Genomic DNA, 13763 nt, shown 5'->3' with positions numbered 1-13763 from the left:
ACTGACTATTAATATGAGATAGGAATTTAATTTTGACACAAGTGAACTGTTTTGGGAGACATATGAGCTTTCGCAAGTGAGCTATGGTGTTGTGCTGAACTGAATGTTTTGCCAAATGATAGTTTTGAGAATGTAATGGGCTCTATGCACAGCTCCGACACTTCCTGAATTTAAGGCAGGTCCTTCATTTCCTGTCTTACATTATTGGACAAACTGATTAATCCAGGTGTGTCTGACCATTGTGACTACTCAGACACACCTGGATTAATCAGTGTGTCCAATAATGTCAGACAGGAAATGGAGGACCTGCCTTAAATTCAGGAAGTGTCGGAGCTGTGCATAGAGCCCATTTCAAGAAATGAGCCAAACCAATGGAGAAAAACTGTGATACAGATAATTGATTACTGATGTTGTTCTTCCATTTCATTCTTTAATCCAGACATAATTAATTCTATGACTAATAATGATAAATAAAGTTCTTTCTTTGACATCAGTCTGATCTCATTAAGAAAACATTATGTGTTTTATCTTTGTTCCCTTTGCTCGGGTGGAGACACAACAACAACAACCAACAGGACATCAGAGGGGACAAACAACAAGAAGTCAACAAAGGCTCAAGGTAATGACTCAATAGGCTCGTTCGAGATGAACTGCGCCTCGCCTGGACGGTCGGCGAGAGCAGGCGGCAGCAGCAGGGGGCGGTGACAGAAAGCTGCAGTCAAGTCGGACAGTTTCCAGCCGCCGTCAATACAAACAGGAAGTCACCAAAGTATACATTTCTTATGCTGTACTGCAATTGTCCAATAAATAACCAATATATGTCTCAGGATATAAGTTGGACTCAGTGTGAATATTTTTTTTAAGCAGTAGGCCTACAACATGATATTCATATAATCTAGCATCATACAACAACACGTAGTGTTTGCAGTCCTAACTAAGAGCCAATCAGATTATGATCCGGTGCGTTTCCCATCATGCCCTGAGGCTTGCAGGCGGTTGCAGTCGGTGGAGAGCAACTGCGGCACCTGGCTCTAAAAACTGCGGCCGCCTTGATCTCGTAAGGTTATCGTTGCAGGCGCGTGCATGACGTCAGAGCAAGTCGGGATCAAGTCGGACACAAATCTAACCGGCATGCATTGTGCGCTGGTCACCGGCGATCGATTCTGCGCACGCCTGGCTCATCTCGAACGAGCCTAATGTCTCTCTCTCTCTCTTTCTCTCTCTCTGACTCTTTGTCCTTCCTGTCCTCAGGTGTGTGGTGGAGGTACCTGTTGGTGGGCGTGGCCTCAGTGTTTCTGGTGGTCGTGGTCGTTTGGTTCCTCATCAGACAGAAGAAGAAGAAAACTTCAGGTGAGAAGATTCACAGGTGAAACGAGTCTGAGCCACAAACTGAGATTAAACTCAACCTGATTGTTTTTATTCCAGAGATGGAACCTGAGACGGATCAGAACCAGGTGAGTTCACTTCTTCACTGACACTGGACACATGTTGACCTCTGACCTCTGACCTCACTGACCCTCTGTGGTCGTCTGTGTTCAGGCCGATCCTGAAGGCGTCCCCTACGTCTCCGTCAGCTTCACCAAGACGACCAGGACCAGAGACCAGGTGAGTCCAGTTTGACACCATGTGACCTGCAGCTGAACCAGCACTTCACTGTCTGACCTGTGTGTGGCGCTGTGTCCTCCAGGTCAAAGGTCATGACGATGAGTTCACTACTGTGATCTACAGCGTCGTCAGAGCTCCGCCCCCTTCTTCCTCCTCTGGCCCCCGCGACCTCGTCGCCATGGCCAACAAACTAAGGAGGCGACAGATGTTTCAGTGATGATGATTCTGTTGTTTCTGTTCCTCGCTTCAGTTTTTCTTCATTGGTTTGGCTCATTTCTTGAAACAGAAATGACATTCACAAAACTCAAAGATTATTTGGCAAAATGAGCTTCCATCATTTTTTCTGATTTGTTGTAAATTTTCCAAAAGTGACGTCTGCAGCTGCTTCATACACCAGATATTAATACACAATGTTACTGTTCACAGCTTTGTCAAGTTTCATTTTCCTTCTCCACTTTATAGTCTCAGTTTTTGAGTTTTAATTTGTCCCTGTGGTTTCCAGCTGATGGACACACCCAGTCATGTCGTCATGACAGGAAGTGATGATGTCAGTGTGCAGGAAGTGACCTCAAAGGCCACAAATGTTGACAATGTTGACTTTATAACCCAGACTCTGTGCATTGTGTGTGTGTTTTTTTTCATAATTTCATGTATAAAGTTTTTCATGAGGAGGAAAGACTTTATACATGAACATCATAACTAATAGAGGAAGACACTGTGCACTTCTTATTGAAGTCAAACATGATGCAAGTTGAATGTTTGTACACTTCCCCCTGACTTCTCAGAAAGCTGCTCAGAGACAGAAAGAGGAACAAAGAAGTCTGGAAACAGCGGCACCTCGCCATATCTGATCATTCTCAGCTGATGCAGTTGGTCCTTGACATGTTGCTCCGTGAGCAACAACTTTTCTTCTGTCAGCTAGCTGTGATGAGGGGCCTCTCCTCATCTGAGTTGATCACAAAACCACAAACCAAACTGTTACAATCAGACTCGAGTGAACACAGCAACAAACTCCTCTTTTTCAACTACTTATTCTTCTTACTTTGTTTTATCACAACAGCACAGTTGTCTGTACAGGCAGCACTGCTCTGAACTTTGACCTCCACACAAAACACATGGTTAATTACTCATCACAACAACATACTAGCATTTTTGGGAGACCAGCATCACAGTTAAGGTTAGGTTCAGCTTAACCACAGAAAGGAGGAGGAAGTGGGCAGGGCTAGAATTTGCTCAAAGAGCCTGATCTGACACAGAATGATAAGTAAACAGGAAGTAAACTTTCATGTTTTTGGTTTATCTGTCTGGGTTGGTGAAAGTAAACACACATGTTAGTTACATATCGCTACCTTTACAAGTGGCAGAAATGCTGAGCACATTCATCAGGAGACTGTGGACTCACTGGCCTTCATTTATCAAAACGTGTGTACACCAAAATAAGGGTGTATAACAAATCTACCGCAAGGATCAGCATTTATCAATCTGAAAAATCTCACACCAGCTCTGACAAGGTGTACGCACATTTGAACCAGCGTAGAACAGACAGGAATGAGTGCTGCTGTGTCAAATGATTAATAAAGCATACTAATGCAGCGATGCGGACCTCATGTTGTTATTGTAAAATAAATAAATAAATAAATACGATACAACCACATTTTCATCAAGTATGTGTTGAAAACTTAACTCGACTTCTATTTTGAGCAACTGTGGTGAATTAAAAACCACGATATGACAAATGCTCATTAATCAGTTAACAGTAAACCTGTTATTGTTAGATCCACCAGTGATGACGCTCAATCACAAAAACTTTAATTCTATTAATTTCCAGATATAATGGTCTACCTGTTGAACGTTGTAATGACAGTAATGTCACGTCGGGACGTGATATTTAAATTACGATCGTTTTCAGTCGCCAGATTTATAAACACCACCCCGGTTCTACACCGAAATCGGCAGCGTTCACATTTTTTGTAAATCACACATGACACTTGGCGCGCGCTGATGTTTACACCAGAATCTACACTAGATCTTATGCAAGTTTGATACATGAGGGCCACTGAGCAGACTGGCCCAGGAACACCTCAGGATCTCCCAGGAGGAGCTGGAGAGTGTTCAAGTATAGGGAAGAACATCTAGGACACCTAGCTTGGACTTCTGTCACCAATACCCAATACTGGATAAGCAGAAGAAAACTATTGGCTGGATGATGCCATCTCCTTTTACTGCAGCAACTTCATCCAGAACCTTTTCATAACAAAATGGCAGAACTGGAGCCACAGAGGGAGGTTTTATAGACGTTAAGTAATAGGCTAAAACATTAATATTAACCAAATAAAACTGTGCTTAAGGAGCTTGGATGACATGATAACCTCACACTCACCTGTGGAGCTGCTGTCACTCTGTGATTTGTTGGGTGTCTGATTAGAGGACACATTTAAAATACCATGTCTCTACATTCAGCAGGGGCGGACTGGGGCTAAAAAGCATCCCAGGGGGCGGGGCGGGGATGCTGGCGGTGGAAAGGAGAACATGTTGAAAAGTATACACCAACAAAACACATAATCTGAGTGACCATTAAGTTTATCTTAAATAAAATAAAAATGTACTTACATGTATTGAAGAACATTTTCCTACATCATGTTGTTTTACATTTACATATTTCAATATGCAGGAATATTAATGTTAGAATATTTAAATTTAATTCAAGTTATATAGAAAAGGTTTACACATTAACCCTTAGAAGGACAATCAAATGCTCTTATACTGAAGTACAGCTTTAATAAGTTTTACTATCTGACCGCATAAAATACACAAATACACATTTTCTCCAGTTTTAAGGTGAAAGAAATAATGAGATAATGATGTTTGCCAGCCTTCTTGCTTAAAAAATGCTCTTCAGAACTTGCAGATGCTTGGTGTCCGATCTTCCAGAAATCCTATGACAGTCACATTGTGCCTACTCTCTGGAAAAAGTCTACTATTATTCCTGTTCCCAAGGTGCCTTGTCCATGTATTAACAATGATTTCAGACCGGTGGCCTTAACCTCTGTTGTTATGAAATGTTTCGAAAGAATTATGGTTAACACGCTGAAGTCTGACATTGCTTCTTATCTTGATCCCTTTCAGTTTGCTTACAGGCAGGGCCGCAGCACAGAAGATGCTGTTGTCAGCGTAACCCACCTAATCAGTAAGCACTTAGAGGACCCTAAGGCCTATGCACGAGTCCTGTTCGCAGATTTTAGCTCAGCTTTTAACACTGTGCAACCATATTTGTTGGTTCAAAAATTAATAAATATGGGTGTCAATGCTTCTACTATTAAATGGTTTTATTCTTTCTTAACGAACAGATCTCAACAAGTGAAGGTGAACATGTCCTTGTCAGATGTGAAGTACAGTAACACAGGTGTGCCCCAAGGCTGCGTCAGCTCGCCTTTACTCTTTACACTGTACACAAATGACTGTAGAAGTTCTCAGCCTAACAATTATGTCATCAAGTTTTCTGACGACACTATTATCTTAAGTTTGCTGCGCACTGATGTCTGCTCTTCTGTGTATCATGGAGAGATCGCCACATTCAAGGCTTGGTGTGACGACCACCATCTTATGTTGAATACTAAAAAGACTAAAGAAATGATCTTCGATCCCAGGGGTGTGACAACCCAGGACCAGGTGGTTATCGACAATAATGTGATCGAGCAGGTGCACACTTTCAAGTACCTTGGTGTTATGATGTGTAGCTCCCTGTGTTGGAGCACACATGTTGATTATCTGTGCTCCAGACTAGCCCAAAGGCTTCATTTCTTACGCAGGCTCAGGCTGTTTGGTGTCCGACCTGAGATCATGCACATTTTCTACAATGCTGTTCTTGGTAGCATCATCAGATATGGTATGGCGGCATGGTTTGGCACACTAACAGTTCAGTCGAAAAGTAGATTAGCAAATATAGTGAAAACAGCAATGAAAGTAATCGGGTCAAATAACCAGCCCCTGCCCCTGCAGTCTGTTTATGAGGCTTCTGTAATCAGACAGGCTAACAGAATATTGCAGGACCCGTCTCATGTGTTGTTCTCGGAATACGAACTGTTACCTTCTAAGAAACGTTTCAGAGCTACCCGCTGTAAAAGCAATCGCCTTAAACTTTCCTTTATACCCACTTCTATTTCTCTTCTCAATAAATTGCGCCAGCCTAGTTAGTAGGTAGTCACTGCCACTATTTTCTTATTTTTATTATTAACAGTGGTGTCTTTACTATAGCATTGTTTTAAATTGTCTGCCCTAACTGCTGCATTTTTATATATATATATATATATTCTCTTTTTAAATATATTTTTATACTTTTAGATATGTATTTCATTCTGTGCTGCTCCTGTAGATTCTAGCAAATATCGAGCTGTGAAACAGCTATTATTGTCTATTGGTGCTGTCCGTCCCTTGTGTTCTTGCTGCTACTGTGTGTCACTGTATGTCTGGTGCTGTCGTTTTGTGCTTGTTCTTGTACTGTGATGTTGCTGTCATGTAGCTGTTGTGTCCATCATGTTGTCCTGTCTTGTGTCTGCTGTATGGCGAAACAGTCTCTGTCTGCACTTCTGCCCACAATGAATTTCCCTCTGGGACAATAAAGTATATCTTATCTTATCTTATCTACTAACGTTACTTTACTTAGCCATGTTGACGAATGCCACTGTCTGGCTCTATACACAATAATGAAGTTTTGACAGCAACAAGTAACCTACATGCACTGTGTTAAAATTTATTAAGCTAATAAAATAATTATCACATTTGTGCCGTCTTACCTGAGTTGCGGCTCCTTCCTGGTGACGCTGGCCTTTTGCAACCAACGGCGACGCCAGAGCTGCCACAGGTGCTGTTGCAGATGCTGCAGATGACGGTGGAGCTGATGCAACAGCAGTGAATATGGTCGCCAGTTTCTGATATTTGGCAGCATCTACCTGTAATGCCCATCTCCTCTTTTCCCTCCCTCCATTCCTCCCTTGCGTTTCTCTCGGCTCTCGGCTGTGATTGGCCAAAAGCCCAACGACTGAAATGAAACGAGTGGCCCAAAGATGATTAGCCAGACACTACAAGAGTAACTGCAAACATTGGTTGTCAAAAAGCCAGCCCAACTGCACCTTAAGTTTTTTTGTTGTTTTTTTGTTCAGCCGTGCCGGCCCATTAGTTGATTTTAAAAGCGATACAGATCTACAATATGACCCACACCTCGATTTACGTCCTACCTTTGTTGTCTCAGCTCCTCCCAACTTTCTCTAGTTTATAAAACATAACGTCACATGTAGCGATGTAGGATGTGAAACTCCATATGGTGAATTTGTATAGAGATGATTGTGATGTCATCTACAGGTTTTGAAGCTCAGAGTGGAGCTGTTGTAATGTCGCCATCTTGGCAGTGTCTGACTCCGCCCCTTGATCCCAAGCTTATCCAAATATGGGCAAAGAGGAGGAGCCTGTGTGGAGCTGAGACTACAATGCATTCCCAAGGTTCCTGCTTGGATGGAGTTGTTTGGAGCAACTTTTGGTCTAAAACATCTATTTTAACTAAATCTGTTTGTGCTGATCTCTGGCCTGTTGTTGCCACCTACTGGTTGCTTTTGATATTGTTTTGTTTTTCCTTTCCCCATGTGGTTTTCCAGTTGAATAGCTAGCATCATGTAGTGTGCAGTGTTATGTAACGCCTGTCCCACATTTATAGTTTTCAACTGTTTTTCAAGTGCATTTAAATGGGGTTTGTAGTACAATGGGCACTTTTAACTGGGTACTTTTAACTAATGGCTGCCGATTTAACTGTTCTGAACTGTTTTAATACTATTTTAATCCCACTAAGAATTGTGTTTTAAATTCACCATTCCCTGATGAACTGTTTTGAATCACTTTTATACTTTTAAACCCAAAATACATGTGGCAGGTGGCACCAAGTAGAAAAGAGGAGGTGCAACGATTAAGAGGTGGGTAGAGATAGGCCTACCTGTAGGAGGAACACAGGTTGTGTCCGCTGGTTCCGGCCGGTGGAGTGAGGCAGGTGAACACCTCACTCCATGCTGGTGAGCAGGGAAACAAAGGACTACTGGTACGCTATGACTGTGTTTGTAATGTGTATATTGTTCAAGTGTGTGACATGTACTGTTTTTATATGTTTCAGACCTGTTGGAAGCAGCTGCTAGTTCGTTTAAGGGAGCAGATCAGCAAACCAGGTAACTTTAGCGGTGTAATCTTTTAACATTTGTTCTGTATGTATTTTAATGGATTTAATGCAATGTTTTAAAAATAATTTTAAATTAAATATTTGTGTACCTGCAGAATATCGGCGGCCAGCTGTCGTGGGAATATTTTGTTGTCTATTTTGTTGCTTGTCTGGGTTTTTTCCTCTGTCTCTGCCCTGGCAAGTGAGTTGGTAACAGGCAGAAAAGATATGGGTATTGGCTTTGGGACAGGATAGTTTTCTTCTTTTCTTGGTTGTTTGTTTGTTTGACGGTGCTCAGGCTTCAAGTGTGACCTGATTTAATGATTGCAGTGAAACGGATTTGTGTGCAAACTCTACAGCGTGTTATTTTCACTGAGTGTGTAAGACTTGTCGACTGAAGTGTGCAGCAGAGTGGTTTGTGTTTATTAATCCCTGCCCTGTTAATGATATTTGGGAAGTTAACTGTGAGAAGATTAAAGTGGGCCTATAAATTATCAAGCCAGGACTTTGCATTAAAATTGTTAACTTTACTTCCTGGACTGTCATTATTCATGCTAATCACTTGCAGTGGGTGTAGCATACACCTTAATTAAACGTAAACATGACACACAACACACAAACAAAATACTTTAAATGCACAATGAATTTAGTAAATGTAAAGCCAAATATTTACAACTAAATATAACTTCACATCACATTAACCTTTTTACTTTAGACCTTTTGATTTATCCTTTTTTACTTTAATCCTTTTGTTTGTTTTAAACTTCTTGTCAAGATAATGAATTAATTTACCAAAAGAAACTCTATACTAAAGGGCCCACACACTCACACTGCAGCAAAAATAAGAAAATGCTTCTTTAACACAAAATAAAAAAGATGCAGTAGTCATTACCTACTTGGGAGCGTGGTGACTAAAAACTAATGTCTGCTTCACTTTGACCAAGTCAAGCTACAAAATAAACCAGCAAGTAGCCTACATTGGATCTGGTTACTCACCGACCTTGGGTTGGAGCACGGCTGATGACTGAAGAGGGAGACCAAGGAGTGAAGCCACAGGCGGGAGATCAACAACAATCCACTCTTCTGGAAGGTCCAAGGAATAGACTACTTCACTGTCTCCTCAGTCTAATAATGAGTGTATAAAACAGTTTTTATCAGTCACTTTACTCTTCACAACACTCATCACTTCTCATGCTGAGTCCAGCTGAGCTTTAGCTGGTGGCTAACATCAACATAATACTAACAACACACAGTAACATGAGCTGCTGCTACGTGAAAACTTGCGCTAACGTCGCTAGCGGGCTAATATGCTAATCGCGACTAGCATACTTTTCTTTTCTTTTCTTTTTTTACACACACACACACACATAATCTTTTCAGAGAAATACAAAACACACACACACAGAGGTATTTACCTTCTGCAGGTTGTAATCCGTCCGTTACACCGTGGAAAACGCTGCATTTACATAGTAAAGTACATAATTACTCTCTGTAACTTAAGCTACTCTAGGTTTTGCCGTTACTTCCGTTACATCTCGTCTGATCGTCGTCTAACGAGCCCCTGGGTCGTCGGACTACGAGGTTTCCTTGGGGTCCCGCCCCTCCGCCTTTCTACGTTGGCAACAACCAACAAGGTGTCATGACAGACAGCCTGATACCGGCAGAGGTTAGATTGTGAACTGACCACGTTTCCTTCATGTGCACAACCCAAACAAACTGTTTCAATGTCAATGAGCTTTATTTATCGAAACAACTCCATCAACAAAATGAGACACAGATTTGTTTAACATCTTAAGTGATTTTTAATTTACATGAACTTTATTAAGTTGGATCTTAACAGATTTTAATTAAATGTTTTTTTAACCATTAGGCCTATTGGTCTGAAATGACATAGCTATTTTAGACTGGGCTACACTTGTGTTGTGGTTGTGGCTTTGGAGTAGATTTGTCTGTTACACTATTGTTTTTGCATTGACATTTATTTTTTGTCTGTTACAAGTAAGACAGTGATCTTCTTGCAATAAGTTAATGGGTATTTTATAGCTGTAAATGTTGTCATTATTTCATGTTTTAATAGGCTTATGTCTGAGGACAGAATACTGTGTATGACCCCAGAAAATCTAATCTGTAGCCTATTTGGTTCTTCTAAGGTAGATTTTGCCAAGAAATAAACCGTATAGCTCATTTTAATGTTATTTCATCTACATGTGTGACACTAGCCTACCTAAGCTTCAAGAGAGGGGAAAAAATCATCTCACCTATAATATGTATACTGTATGTGGAAACAATATTGATTTAAGGCGACATTATTAACATCTGTATTTTCTAGACATTTCCACTACCGTTCAAAATTGACCGTGCAAATGGACTGTTCCAAATACTAAATCACAGTTGAGCATAACACACCAGATACAAGAGCCTACATGAGCACAATGAAGTCAAACACCAACCAACAGCCTGAAGTTTCCTGTACAAACACCTGAACTGACAGGCACAAATCGATTTTTTATGTTTTTAGATTAAATTGATGTCAAGATGTTATTCTCTCTTAATAAAATAGACGTTTTGGGCCAACAGATTTCCACTGAGCAAAAACCAGGAGGCAGAGAGTCTGAAAACCAGAATGCAATGGCCCAGTGTGGCTCAGATGGCCCAATATTTGGAGAGCGGCACATAGGAATGAACAGGTCACTGAGTTTTTCCTTTACATACATGAGTTTCTGCCTTTTCTCTTCTCTTTGACGTCTGTGAAGCCGTTTTTTCTCTCTGCTAACGTTCACTCCAGGTTCAAAGGAGGTCAACATGCTGCACACAGGAATTAAGTCTGAGCTCACTCCTCAGACAGAAAATGAGCTTTTAATGTCTTTTCAATCTGTTGAGAGGCCGAAACATCCTGACAACAACAACTCACAACAAAGTTCAGACTGTATCTGCACCATGAGGGGCAATAAAACTAACTCAAGCATATGATTTGTACATTTTGAAAAAGATAACATGCAGCTACAGAAATCAGCCCCATAGACACAGGTCTAATAAACCACGAAGAACAGCCACACCTGGAAAGAGACAAGTCCATTCAGGTGAATTACAAACAAATAAAAACATGAGTGATGACGAATGAAGGTTAAAATAGGATCCACTTGTGACCTAACAGCATGTTTTTATTCAGTTAGTGGCTCTAAATCTCTGTTATATAGATTTTTAACAGTGTAACATGCAACATGAGCACAAGACTGAAAACACTTCAGAACTGATGGAGAAACCTTTTGCCACGACCTAATGATTTACTTCTGTTTAATTTGTGCTGTGTCATGTTTCTCTAACCAAACATACTCAGACAACTCCACAGTCACTCATCAACATGTAAGACAAAGACAAAACAGAGCGTGACATCTGTAAATAAAACACAAGAAAAAGAAGAAGAGGAAGAATGTGCAGCCTCAGCTGTGTCTCTAGATGGTTTTTCAGGACTGAAGGTTGCAGAAACACATTTATTTTATGGGTCTCGTCATTTCCAGGGAAGTTGTGTGGAAACATGCAGTGTATGTAATTTGGAAATAATTATAGGGGAAATCGAGAGAAAGTTCTGGGACGGTTATTTCAGTTCAGTTTGAGTTGAGTTTATGAGATGTTGTTGATTTCAGGAGGAATTTCCTTGACAGTGCTGGAAAAACTGACAGGAATCCATTTAAAGCCAATGATGTGTTCATTAATTATAGGACACTTTATTCCCTGTTGTGGTTCCACTGAATGCTTCTGCACGACTGTCATATTATCCTGCAATTTTATGAATTAATTGGAAGTTTACCAGCGAAATCTTGCCTCTATGAAGTGGTACCAAATTATGCAGGAAGTTTACAGTTACACATCATTTCATCTGGATGACCTTTTCATTTAAATGTCCATAGTGGACACCTCTCCTGTTTGATGTTGAATTGGGTTGATTCATAAGATATATATGTATTTAAAGGGACTTTCACAACTCTCTGACTTTTCCGTTTGATGAGTAGCCTACCAAATTTACAGGGGTGAAAGTTCCCTGGACCATGGTCCGGGCCAATGAACTAAAATTTGGTCTGACCAAAAGAGGTGTTCTCGCTCCGGACTTTTGTAGCTTTAAAGGAGAATTCCGGTCATTTTTGACCCCTAAATTGTTTATTTGACTAAATCGACCATTTATTTTTGTAAAGAAATCATCACAACAAGGAAAAAGTGTTTGTTTCTGTGGCGGGGAGAGCAGGCGCTCTGTGATCGGATAACCTAATGTCTTTCCAGGATGTTTAAGAGTTCGGCTATCTGAGGTGAGTGACTACATGCAAAAACACAAAGTTTATACTGTTTATACTCTACACTATATGAGTTCAGTGGTGTCTCTAAGGATTCCATGTACCATAGATATTTGATTGTTTTTTGAGCGTTTGTTGTGGTTGAAAGAATTGCCCCCATAGGTTAGCGTTGTCGCTATCCCGAGCGCCGTCTAGCCACGGTGTAACTCCGGTTTTAGTCGCATTTTTTGCTCCCCCCCAACACTGGATGACCATCAGGACAACGATGTAGGGGTAAAAAATGACCAGAATTCTCCTTTAACAGGAAGTAGCATGGTTAGCCTACACATGAGAGCGTACACACTACACCTCACTGGTCCGTCCTAACGTGGAGCCATGTAGGGTTCGCAGCATAGGTCACAGTCAATCCCAACGGGGCTCCATATTGGCTCTGAAAAAGGAAAAGGTAACAGGTAACTGACATTACTCTGCAGCCCTGTTGATGTGAGGTTTTAATGTCCATTCGTCTTGCACAGACTGAACTCTCTAGTCACATCATCCTCTTGTCACTTCTTGCTGTTTGTCAGATAAAATCTTCAAGATGTCAGGAGGTTCAAATTCTTCAGAGTGAAAGCTGTTGCGCTCGTCTGTGTTTTCTATCATGGGGGGGTTTGAACCCAACTCTCAGGCCCTAGAGTCACAAATCCATAAACTAAAATCAGCAAAAACATGTCAAGTAAATTCAAACTGTTTCTTTTCCCTCCCGAACGTCTCAGACTCCTGCTGAAGTACAACATTAAATGTGATTACGTTTGTTTTACTGCTGCTCCGGACAAATCAAGACTAATGATTTTCCTTTGATAGCTTTAAATCGACTTCCAAAGTGATACTGGAGCGATACTGTATAGGCTATAAGACATGATGTATATGGATGTACAGCATGAGGCCAAGGTTTACAGTCTGGAAAGTCATTACTGCAGCTCAGACCACACTCACCAGGGATTGTGGCACATGGATAAATTCACCACTAAGAATTTAGGGAGGAGGGGGGAAAAAAAAGAAGACGTCTGAACCCAGCTACCAGAAATTTATGAGTGTTTTTTCCAGGGAGAATTGTGAGTGTGCTATAGATAGTGAGGAGGCCTGGGACCACCTGCAGCTTCAGACATTCCTGTCTCCAGATCCAGAGTCCAGAGTTTTACACATCGTGACTGTGCAGCCTGTCTCTTCGTCTCCGCGGGCTGAATAATGAGCGAAAGCTTCTTCGCTAATCCCCGTTACAGACAGTGACAGTGACATCACCACAGCTCTGAGCCAAGGAGGCAGATGTCTGCTGCGCTATCTGTTAAAGCACCATTGCAACAGTTAATGAAATTCACTTTTTAATGATGTTATAGCGATGATTATTTAACTTCTCAAACATCTGGTTATACAAAGTGAGCACCTTTTAACTGTGTGCTCATGTATGAGGTCGTGTTTCTACACTAGATGCACTTAGATGTGACTGTAGCCAATCTTGTCTGCTGGAGATTAAAACTTTAATCAAAATGTGTTTTTGTTTTGTTTGTTTGCTGCACAAAGGACTATTAAAACAAAATGGAACAATAAACTCTATACTAATGCCAAAATGTCTCCCCACAACAAATAAACGTCTCCTTCGTCTTTGTTTTGCAAACATATATGCACATGTAGCCTAT

At 41.0% G+C, this 13763-nt stretch overlaps 2 long non-coding RNA genes across 2 annotated transcripts in view; both read left to right on the top strand.

The window, feature by feature from the left end:
* The window catches only part of LOC146961169 (uncharacterized), a 125340-nt gene that overhangs the window by 82571 nt on the left and 29006 nt on the right, over window positions 1–13763 (top strand). The gene's annotated exons all lie outside the window — the stretch shown is intronic.
* Window positions 1255–2111, top strand: LOC146961170 (uncharacterized). The gene is made up of 3 exons (XR_015035189.1): window positions 1255–1454; window positions 1540–1605; window positions 1688–2111. It is a non-coding gene; the product is annotated as an uncharacterized LOC146961170 (long non-coding RNA).

Source organism: Trachurus japonicus, chromosome 24, assembly GCF_045865225.1.
Source record: "Trachurus japonicus isolate A0001 chromosome 24, Traja_1.0".
Lineage (NCBI taxonomy): Eukaryota > Metazoa > Chordata > Actinopteri > Carangiformes > Carangidae > Trachurus > Trachurus japonicus.
The sequence above is the reverse complement of the archived record's forward strand: the minus strand, read 5'-3'. Positions and strand labels throughout refer to the sequence as shown.